The 12,099-nt window shown below is 37.4% G+C and overlaps 1 protein-coding gene across 10 annotated transcripts in view; it reads right to left on the reverse strand.

Annotated features, from left to right (window-relative positions):
* Positions 1-12,099, reverse strand: part of RBM47 (RNA binding motif protein 47) — a 162,485-nt gene that overhangs the window by 38,487 nt on the left and 111,899 nt on the right. The gene's annotated exons all lie outside the window — the stretch shown is intronic.

Raw genomic sequence — 12,099 nt, forward strand, 5'->3', positions numbered from 1 at the left:
CTTTAGAAAACTAGATTCAAAATGTTATGGTGATGCTATTTGTCTTTATATTACAACCATTAATTGGGAGGAGGGTAAAATTCTCATTTCCAAATGGAACCCTCCCTCAAGACCAAGAAAGCGTTAAAGAAAAAGATTTGGGGGAAAAAAATGACTGGATTCCATGATAGCACTGATAATGTTCACAACATTGTACCCTGATAACGCTTCATTCCCCCACCTCTGCCATGAGGGAAAAAGGTAACTGCTTAATGATCTGTTCTCTGGGATCATTGTTGAAAACCTATGGATTAATTAATTTTTCTTATCTACAAATAAGATCCCAAACGTTTCAGAAGGAAATTTTAAATGTTTGATGTAATAAGAATCTCATGTGATTTCTAGATGATATAGATGATTACAAGTTCAAAATGGTAGAGTCTGAGTTGACAGTATGTATGTTTCAAGGGCTAGAGTGAGTGAACGCCCTCATGGCACTTGTTTGTAATTCTCATACACTTTCTACTCGTTCGCCGTACTAATAAAATTTAAGCTCTGTGGGAGCAAACACTAAGTTTTCTTTATCTTCATATCTTCATTTTGTATATAGTAGATGCTGAATATCAAATTGAATTACTTTAGATTTCTCAAGGAAAACTAATAGAATTCCCCAAAATATGATGACTTAGAGATTATATTAAGTGAATAAATCTCTAAATTTCTAAAGATATGAATGGGATACTACATCACACTTAAAACAAGTGAGATATGATATACCCATATTGCTATGGCAGCAGACTAACCTAAACCAGTCTTATCAAATCCAAGCTCTGAATTCAGCCATCTTTCATCACTGAAAACTAGAATCTTCTTTTCTAATTTTTCCAACTGGCTCAAAAATCCAGTTCCTCTTCCTTTAAGTTGGGTTAAATCAATCTTTTATTTTTTAATCAGTCTCACTCTAAGAAAAGGGCTCTGCCTATTTCTCATGTGATGAAGTAAGCCTGGCATGATGGCTTTTCTTTATAGAACCTCCCTCATCTCAGAGTATAATTATTCAGGGAGAAAGAATCATATGCAAACTGAGGAAAGGCAAATCTGTGGCTTGTGAAGGGAGGGGAAGGAAAGAAACAAAAGCAGAAGCTTAGTTAGGGAAGAAAGGTGATAGCACATGGGACAGGTTGGCATGAAGGGAGAGGCCAGAAAGCAGACAGTGGTGATGTAGGTATGATTTCTCCCCTAAAAGGCTAACCACCCTGGAAGAAAACAGCATGAAAGTTGAAATACTGAGATGATTTAGTGACTTTGATGGTACTCATTGTTATAAACTTTTAACCTATCAGAACCTTCCCCAACAAGAATAATTAGAGAGTAATTTGTTCTTTATGTACATTACTAATTAATCACATTATAGCCACAACTCCAAATCCTGGCCATCACTATGACCTTGCTCAACTAAATCCTACTGTATTTCCATAGAGAAGTCTAAATATGTTCCTTTTATAGGTCTAAAGAAACATAGGTGTCCCCTAGAAAATTAAATAGTATTCATCTCTAAGCCTATGATCAAAAGATACTATTATCTGGCAAATAGTACTGCCACAGTACAACAGGCTACTACAGAGAGTTTAAAAAAAGTGCTAGGTGAAACCTGTCACATGTATAGTTAAACCAGCTACCATTTAATCAGCAAACATAGCATACAAAGTAAAACAACATTTAGGATGAACTTCATTGAAGATCCAGATTATTTATTAAGTTACTGTAAGTTACCAAACTTCCAATGGCCTATAGTTAATTCAAGAAGATCCATTTTAACCCTATACAAAACAAATTTTCTATTTAAAGTAGGACTTCTATGGTAGCAGAGAAGGAAATAAAGAAGTCCTATTGCCTAGGGAATGGCTAAACAAATTTTGGCACATTTATGTAATTGAACATCACTCCTTGGTAAGAAATGACGACTATGATAAATACAAACAACTCTTTCAAGATTTAGATGAATGTTTAAAAAAAAAAAAAGAAGAGTCAAATCAGGCCGTAACAACACAGACTGGAAAAAGCAATAACAACAAAAACAATTAAAATGAGATATTGTGAAATTATAATAACCAAGTTTGCCGCCAAAGAAGGGATAAAAGGAGACACTTCCCTGACAGATTTGCAGAACAGTTGTGGAACACACCATATAACGTGAGACATTTCTGATACATTGATTCATTTTGATGAACTTTTTAGAAATTATCTTAAGGGATGGCTCTCTCAGAGAGAGTAGAGAAGGCATAATATCAGCCATGTAGGTGATATGAAAATATAATCATAAATATTTTTTAAAACAAGCATATGGGAGGGGGGATTGGCAGAGAAATAAGTAAGGAAGGTTTAACCAACTTATATATGAGGAATCAGATGGATGGCATTCGGAGAATTATATAAAAGAACCTGGGGAGATTTTAATATGTCTTTAGGAAAGAAAGATTTAATCTAGGCTTAACTATTGTAGGATCTATCAACCCTTCCTTTTACCCTACTTCCATAATTCCTCTTTCCTAACAGCAATCTCCAATCCCACCCAAAATTTTCCTGATGAGTCTTTGTGTCTTTTAGAAATTTACAAGTCAGACAACAGTGACTCAAGGAAAGAAGGAGGCACTGTCTAATTTTTTTAAACTCATACCTTCCATCTTTGAATCAACACTATGTATTGGTTCCAAGGCAGAAGAGAAGTAAGGGTTAGGCAATGGGGATTGGTCAGATTTGAGCCCAGGACCTCCTCTCTCTGAGCCTAGCTGTAGCCTCCTCAACCCCCCCCCCCCCTCAGTTTTCTCGACACTACATTATGCTATACATGTAAACACAACCACAAACAACAGGAGTAGAAACAAAGGCCCAAGCAGCTCATGCTATCTAAGAGGCGTTCCAGTGTGTGTGGCAGGGGCACAAATTCATTAAGTGATACTGACATTAAAAAGCAGTCAAATTCTTACTAATTGGAAAGAACAATCTGGGTCCAGGAGAATTGATTTTCACTGTCATTTCCTTTTCAATTGGGTTCCCTTAATCTAAAGGCTTTAAGGAAACAAAAAGTTACCTTTCCTTCTTGGTATGCCTGTTCTTTACAACTAGATTCCAGTCTTCATGGAGTCTTAATTAATGGAATCATTTTGCAAATGTTTATTGAGTGTTTTACTGTGCACGAGGCGCTGCCTCTCAGATACTAAAGCACAAGGCAGAGCCCCTGCCCTTGAGGAACTTACATTCTATGAGTACAGCATGTTTGTAGCTATAAAGGCAGTACAGTGAAAATGGAGCCAAGGGAGAACAGTAATGGCGGAGAAAGAGAAGTCGCCTGACTTAAGCCTAAAAGGAAGACAGAGGGACAGAGGTGAAGAGAATGCATTCAAGATGGGGAATGCAAGACAGAGTATTGAGTTTGTAGTAATCCAATTTGGCTGGAACATGAGTTCAGAAAGGAGAATATTAGGAAATAAAGATGAAAAGGGGAGTGGGAGCCAGATTGAAGTAGAGCTTAAATGGCTGGCTAAGAAGATTAAGTTTTATCCCATAAGAATTAGGGCAAGGGTTTTTAACCCTAGGGTCCATAAACATTTTTAAAGTATCTATATCCACACAAACAACTATATCTTAATGATTGTTTTCCTTTGTAATTCTATGCATTTAAGTACATTATTCTAAGAAGGAATCCATTGGCTGAGCCAGACTGCCAAAGAAACCCATGACACACACCAAAAAAAAAAGGTTAACAATATCCTCATTAGGGTCACCATTGAACAGGAGAATGGCATGGTCAAACCTGTTTTTTAGAAAGATTAATTTGGCATATATAACAAAGATTGTAGATCCACTTATATACATTGGGTAAAACCAGAACTGTAATTTTAGACATAAATATACTAGAAAAGATAACGATAAATACATCTATCCAGCCCAGGGTGGAAATTTTTCACAGAGACCATTCAGAATATTTTCATATGGTAGCAATTTTGTTCATTCAAAAGCAAAGAAAACCCCAGGAAAAAGCAGAGCTGTCATGAGAGGTTATCATCTGCTTCCCTGGGTTTATGGATTCACTTGATATCTAAAGGCAAAAAAAACACACATAACTCAACATTTTCTGTTGCTTCTTTCTGCCTTTCTTACCCCCAAACCTGTTTTTCTTCCCTTTCTTTTGCTCTCTGTCCCTTCTGGAAGCGGCGCTATTTCTTAAAGTAATATAAACAATGAAATCAAGAAAAAGAAGGACGTGGCAAATTGCTGAATTCTCTGTGGAAAGATCTACTAGAGAATGTATATACTTCAAAGGCAGGAGGATATGGTTTACTACTGCCTTCTTGAAGTATCACCAGATTGTGAGTGTTTCCTGTGCTTTAGGAACTTTGACTTTACAGATCAGGGGGAGGAAGTTGACTGGGCTGCTTTTTGGCCCTGTGGTCACCATGGGTTGAAATCCATCCCCAATTGTGATGGCCCTACCCACACTAAATGGGGAAGCACTCTGCTCTAGAATTTTATTTAACAATAGCATGAAAAGAATCTTCAGCCAAGATAGACAACTGCTCTCCCTCCTTCACATTTGCCATGGTGGCATACCCAATCAAAAGGGTGCTTTAATTCATATTACTCAGAAGGAGTTCTGCCTACATACAGAGCTTTTTTATGCTTTAAGCAACTGGGAAGCTATTGAAATAAATGGTTTGATGGTTGGCCCCCCCTGGAAGAATTAAAGACGCCAGGATGAGTTCCATGACTTTTTAGGGGAAAAATAAGCTTCTGACTCCCTGGGTCTCAACCAGATTAGTAGTAGATGTTGTTCCTAACACAGATAACATGTCACCATGGTGACAAATAAGACAAAAGAGGAAAAAAGGAGAGGCAAGTCTAAGGAGGGAGACAACTGTTTTACACATGCTAAATTCAAGGTGCTGATAGAATATCCAGATAGAGATGCCCATTGTGCAGGCAGCTGGGTATACAAATCTAGGGAAATACAGATTTGTGGTTATCTTCTAGGTGATAATTGAAGTCATGGGGAGGAAGGTAACCATCAATAAAGAGACCTTATGGAAGAAAAAAAAAGCTAAGTATAAGATGAGAAGTAAAGCAATGAAGTTGCCAGGGAGGTACCCACTGGACTTCAATGTCCTTTGGGGGCAACTGCTTAGATCTGATGTGATTGAGGAATATACATATATATATAATCACAAAAGTAATTCATTTAGTCAAGAAAAACAGTTGTTAGTGGGAAAGATGGGGTGAGAGGGAAGAGAACAAAAAAGAAAGCAAAAAAGAACAATATGTGCAATTTGAGGAAAAGGAATTCTGGATCAGGGTAGAAGTTTCTTTGGTATTGGAAGCCAGGGCTAAATTATCCCCCAAAGTTAAGGAGACTGAATAAACCTGAACTTTTGGTGTTCTCAATTTAACCTCCGTCTGGTCATTTATTTGTTGATGGTTCCCCACCCCCCTAATTCTGAAAAATAGCATTGAGATATTATCAGTTATTTTCCTTTAAGTGTCTTATTTCATGGTTATCAAAGAAATTAAATGTCTCTGAAGGTCCCATACTGATGACCTCATATTTAATTAGGTATCAAAATACCCACACTATCAGACCCACAAGATGTACCTACTTTAAAAGGGATTACTAGAATGGTTCAAGGAGCTCCTAGGATATTTTTGAATAAATCAAAATATTTCAGGATCAAAATTCTTGAAATTATCTTTCTGATATCATAACAGTACATTTTATATATCTGGTAAAGACATTAGCTGGATAGTTTTTTGATATAAAATGTGCCTTTTCTACAATCTATGAATTATAATCTGGCATTAGGGCTCAAAAGAAGCTTTCTTTATGCATGGAGAAACAAATAATTTGTTATTGTCATTTTTCCATAACTTAAAACTGAGACCAAAAAAAGAAAGTCTAACATCTTTCTTTCTCTAGGTTAAAAACATTGGTAAGCTTGATTTCCCAAAGACCACCCCGAAAACTTGATTCTTTGAACCTGTTTATTTTGTTTGTAAATTGGGTTTTCATATCTTCCACCCTGCTCTTCATTTATTCATTATTATCTGTTTCCTCTCTATCTGTAAGGAACAGAGAAGGAAGGTAAAACTGGAATCCTTTTTCCTACTTAACTTATACTTAGTAGCAATTTTAGCAAAAGGTTTGGGGTGTAGGAAAATGGAAACAGTTTAGTATAGACAAAGTAGGGAACTGAGAGAAGATTTGTGTTTTTGGTCTTACCTCACAGTAAGATTAGGGGGGGTATATATGGGAAGTCTAACATGAACTGAGGCAGTTAAATAACTACGAAAACAATAATCTTAATGATTACAATGAAAACAAAAAGAGCAGAGCAAGTAAAACCAAAGGCTGTGTGTCACTATAATGACCTTGTTTGTTCCTGAAGAAGAGAGGAGAAAGCATACTTCCTCGCTTTAATGGAAGACAGGAGAGTGGGGAGGGGAAGAGACCATGGGTTTAAAATAACACATAGCCTCAGTTTATTTAAATTCACTACTCTTCTTTACTTCTCCTTCTCTCTCTTCCCCCCTTTCCCTCTTCCCCTTCTTTATTTGGAAATAAAAATGTTATAAAAAACAAAAAAAGATGTCATTAAATTTTTTTTTTATTTAAAAAGACTTAAAGGGCTGTTAGCAAGACCAAGAGACAGAACAATGGCACTATCATGACCAACTCACAGATGGAAGCCCCACAATTTAGAAATCATAAAAAGTAAATCACAAGCTGGACTTTATGGTTCAGAAAACCTACTGCTACTTCCAAGCCATGTTAATTAAGGCAGGTCACCTTATTTTGCCAAACCAGAGTCCTCTCATCTGCAAAAAGGGGAATATAAACACTTACATGATTTACCTCCCAAGACTATTGATGGAGAAAAAAATAAAGATGAGCAATATTATAAAATTATACCCGTGTATAAAAGTTTAAGGAATAAATAATAAGATATTACAAGGGGAATGTACAACTTAAGAAAACTGTTTCCATAAACTTTCTGATCCTAGAGCTTAGAGCTGGAAGGGACCTGAGAGGTCTTTTTTTTTAAAAAAAAAGGATTTGTTTTACTATTCTTCAAGGATCTGGAAATTTCAATCACTAGTATTATAAGACTTAAGAGGTAGATAGCACGGCTCAGTTACTTTAAAGAAAAAGGAAATAAGCTACAATTAGATACATGAAGCCCATGGATATAATAATATATCAAAGATGTTCATTCACATCATTTATTTCTTTGAGATAGTGAAGGAGGCAAGGACTAGAGCTGTCATGGCAAAATCTTGTGGAGATGGGACTGAGATCAGATGGATCCTAGGCATACGTTCCAAAAGCGGATGGAAATCTCCTGCCATCATTTCCCCACTTTTCTTTGGGTTGATTGGAGACAGTAGGAAATGAGACATAGACAGTGAGCAGCTGTCAGATGTCTTTGCTAGCTAACAGAGAAGGGGAAGAGTTGCTGGAGATGTAGAGGATCTATTTTTGAAAAAGGGAATGTTTACGGTAAGGAGAATAGAGTGTAATCTATAAACACAGACGAGTGAACTTGATGAGGATTCTGGTCAAAATTCTATTGGTAGGCGTCTAGAAAAGAAAGTAAAACCAGTATGGCTTTACAAGGAAGAAGTCATAGCAGATGGACCTCGTTTCTTATTTGTGACAATTACAAGAAAGGCACTATATGTAGCAGGGGGATATTTGTAGCTGTTATTTACCTTCATTTCAGCAGAGTATGATCAGTCTCTTGTGTTCTCCATGAGGACAAAATGGAGCAATATGGTAGAGGAATAGTACACTTGGGAGGATTCAGAACTGGTTGAATAACTGGGCCAAGAGAAATCAACTTTGACAATGGATCAATTTCCTCTTGAATTCCACAGGTACATGTCCTTCACCATGGGCTACTAGACACTGTTATCTATCAGTGGCTTTAATAGCATGCCTATTGAATCTGCCAAGGGCACAAAGCCAACAGGGAGTAGCTATTATGTTAAATAACTTTGGGATTCATCATGCTAGTGGGTTTGTTTGAATCTTATCAGGTGAATTTAAGTTCACAAAATTAAATTTGTTAAAAATAAAATTTTAAATTAATATTGTTAAAAGTATATTGAACTGAAAAACACCCCCAAAATAAACATGCTCATCATCAGATGACATTTAATGGGGAAAAATGTAGAGTAATCCTCAATGATTCTCTAGGAGATAGATAGTTATGATGGAACAAAACAGAAAGGCCTGGTTCTCAATCCACTGACTCACCTACCTGCCCCCCATTTATTGCTTTTTTGTATGTTATATTTGGGAGTAGTGGGCAGGGCAGAGCAGTCACAGGGCCAGTAGAACTGCCAGTTCCCTCTGAGTCTATCATCAGAAAGTCTTACCCCTGGGATCAAAAACAACAACAAAAACAACAAAACAAAAAAAACCAGCATCACAAATAAAAGATGGGGAAGAAGTAACAAGAAATCAGCTCAAAAAGATCTGGCAGTTTTAATAGATAATGTCCCAGAATCTTAGTGCAATTTTACGTCACAAAAGTCTAAAGCTACACTAAAGTGTAGCATCAACAGTGTGTGATACGCCAGCCCCAAACCTTAACATGATCTGTGGCTACATTTATTTAGGAAGCAGAGTGATACAAAGGAGACAGCATGGTGTAGCTAGATTCTGGAGTCTTGAAGACCAAGGTTCAAATCAATGATGTCAAATTCAAATAGAAATGGAGGCCACTAAAAAAAAGCTCCCCATTCTTGAATGTTGACTTAGAACACCACAAATTAGCATTATCTATGTCCTGTTGTATTATGTTTTATAAGTCAACAAATACTCAATAAACATTTATTAAGCACCTACTACATACCAGGCATGGTGCTAAGTGCACCTACATTTTAATCTGTTTCAAGCAACAGTTGAGAGGTTTGCAGGAAAATTGTCTCCTCTTTGACACCTCTGGCTCAAATCACACACATTTGATGCTTTATTATATATTTTCATTTTAAGCATGTAACAAACTCCCTGGATTTCTATTTCTTCTTTTAAAATAAAATCCTTTCCTTCCATCTTAAGATCAATACTGCATATTGGTTCCAAGGTAGAAGAGTGGTAAGGGCTACGCAATGGGAGTCAAGTGACTTGCCCAGGGTCACATAGGAAGCTTCTGAGGCCAAATTTGAACCCAGAATCTCCCGTTTTTAGGCCTGGCTCCCAATCTACTAAGTCACCCAGCTGCCCCCCGGACTTGTATTTCTTCAGCTGTAAAATGAGAGGAATGAACTAGCTGGTCCCTGAAGTCCCTTCCAGATCTCAATCTATTAGCCTAAGAAAGGCCAGAAGGAGGAACACGATAATCCTTTTGAGGAAGGATATTGTTAAGCTAGAAAGCATTCAGAAGATAGCAATCATAGTTTTGGAACTAGATGAAACCATAGAGATAATTTCGTTCAAAATCCTCATTTTACAGATGAGGAAAATGAGGCCATGGAGGTCATTCAGTAAGTCACAGTGCTGGGACACCAAATCCAGGGCTCCTTCCAGGATGCTGGTGACTCTGGACTCCTTACTGTTCCTCACACAAGACCCTCAGCTACCAACATTCAGGCATTTTCACTGCCTTCTCATCCTCAGCCCTTGTGTTCTTTCCCCCTTCAGCTAAAATCCCACCTTCTAGAAGAAGCATTTTCTGATCCCTTAATGCTCTGGAGCCTCTTCCTTCTGGGATTACCTCCATTTGGACTTGCATTAATCTTGTTCATACAGATGTTTGCATATTGTCTCTCCTGGGAACTCTTTGAGGGCAGGGATGGGGGAGGGGGGCACCCTATTTTTTTATTCCTAATGGTTAGCACAGTGCTTGCCATAGAGCAGACACCAAATACTGGCTTGTTGACTGATGCGTGGCTTCAAAATTATGCTATGAGAAGGGATTAAATTAAATAAATAAAATTACATTAAATAAGAGATATATAGTCTAAAGAGTGGAAAATGTAAGGAAAATGCCATTGCTATCTTCAAGCCTTTAAAGATTACTATGTGGAAGAAGACAGATTAAACTTGGTCTGTTTGGCCCCAGAGAGCAATGCTTATGGGGTCAGCTTGCATAGAGGCACAATTAGGTGGGATATAAGGGGAAGCTTCTTAATAATTAGAGGTGCCATTAAAAAAAAAAAGCTGGATGATTACCTGTCAGGAATGCCGGAGGGGAGGGAGTATGGATTCTTTAGTTAGGACTGGAGTTCTTTTACCACTCTGAAAATCCATGATTCTGGAGGATTTCCCTCTACTAGTACTTCAAGTCACCAGGCCAGCTAGGTGGTGTAGTAGAATGCTGGCCCTGGAGTCAGGAAGATCTGAGTTCAAATCTAGTCTCAGACACCTACTATCTGTGTCAGCTTGGGCAAGTCACTTAAACCATATTTGCCTCACTTCCCCATCTGTAAAATGGGGACACACTGGAAAAGGAAATGGCAAACTACTCCAGTATCTTTACCAAGAAAACCCCAAAGGGCTTACCACATAACTGGGCATCACTCTATAAGAATAAGAACTTTAGTTGGGCACCTTATTAAAAGGAAAATCCTACTAAATAGATTAAACTACAAAGCAGGGTTCTATATAACAAAGCCAGTCTCATTGAAGGTCCATTGTAATAGGGTCTCTCTCATTTCTTGAGGATGAATCAGTCTGGATGATAATTGCTCTGCTTTCTCTGGTCTTTGAACACAAAGTACCTGATTGTGTGCCTTGAAGTTGAAAGCTCTCCCTAGATGAGCTAAAGGGGACTTTTTGGTAACTAATAGCAACAATTACCATTTTTACCCCAAATATCCCAAACACCCCACCCAGAAAAACTCACCTAAAGTCCCAAAGCAGCCATCGACAACAAAAAAGTACGGGAAATGTCACAGCAATTAAAAAGAAAGAGGTGGAGGTGACCCTTGAAGCAATTCAGCACTAGATGTACAAAGTACACTTTTCATTTGTTAATTCATCACAGAAAGGCAAAGTAGCAGTTTTATTTTCGTCTGGAACCCTTTGGACTGGGAATGCATTTTTTAAAGCAATTATATTAAAATTACATAAATTATATTAAATTGGGAACAAATAAATTAAATAGGCAATTAGGATTCCCTAGGAGCTAAGGAAATTTGCACCTCCTATCTAGGAAATGTTAAGACAACAGAATCATGGTATTTAAGAGCAGGAAAGAAAACTGAATCTTTGGCTTAACCCCTATATTTTACATGAGAAAGCCAAAGGTGATAAGAGATTTATTAATAGAACTCACCCTTGGTCACACAGATAATAAACATCTACATCAAGATTTGAACTTGGGTCTCTGGATTCCAAATCCAGAGCTTTTTATGCTCTACTGCCCTGCTCTAATAGTTATATTTTGTTGTTGTTATTGAGTTGTAGCTAACTCTTCTTTTTCTCATTTGGGGTTTTCTTGGCAAAGATACTGGACTGGTTTGCTTTTTCCCTCTCCAGCTCCTTTTACAGATGAGGAAACCGAGGCAGGCAGGGTTAAGGGACTTGCCTAGGGTCACACAACTAATAAGTGTCTGAGGCTGGACTTGAATTCAGGTCTTCCTAAATCCAAGCCTGGTGCTCTATTCACTAGCTGTCCTAATAGTCCTATAAGCAAGTGTATCATCATCATTATTATTAACAATTCCAAATCATCTTACCACTCTTCTGCCTTGGAGCCAATACACAGTATTGACTCCTAGACAGAAGGTAAGGGCTTTAAAATTAAAAATTTAAAAAAAAAAACAATTCCAAATCATGGCTCAGAAAAGGTTAATGAACTTTTAGTTAAGGCAGCTAAAGGGGCACAGTGAAAAGTGCTAGACTTGAAGGCAGAAAAATCCGAGTTCAAATCCTATTTCTGGTTCTCACTCTAGCTGTGTGGTCTTTAATTTCTCTTAGCAAGGTCCCCTTCCAACTCTGAAACTGTGATTCTAAAGCATTCGCCTCAAATGCTCTTCTTTCTTCCTTTTTTACTTTAAAATTAGATTTCTTATCATAAATGTAAATCAGCAGTTTCTCAATCATGTCAGGTGAGATATTCA

The sequence above is a fragment of the Monodelphis domestica genome, chromosome 6, assembly GCF_027887165.1.
Source record: "Monodelphis domestica isolate mMonDom1 chromosome 6, mMonDom1.pri, whole genome shotgun sequence".
NCBI classification, from domain to species: domain Eukaryota; kingdom Metazoa; phylum Chordata; class Mammalia; order Didelphimorphia; family Didelphidae; genus Monodelphis; species Monodelphis domestica.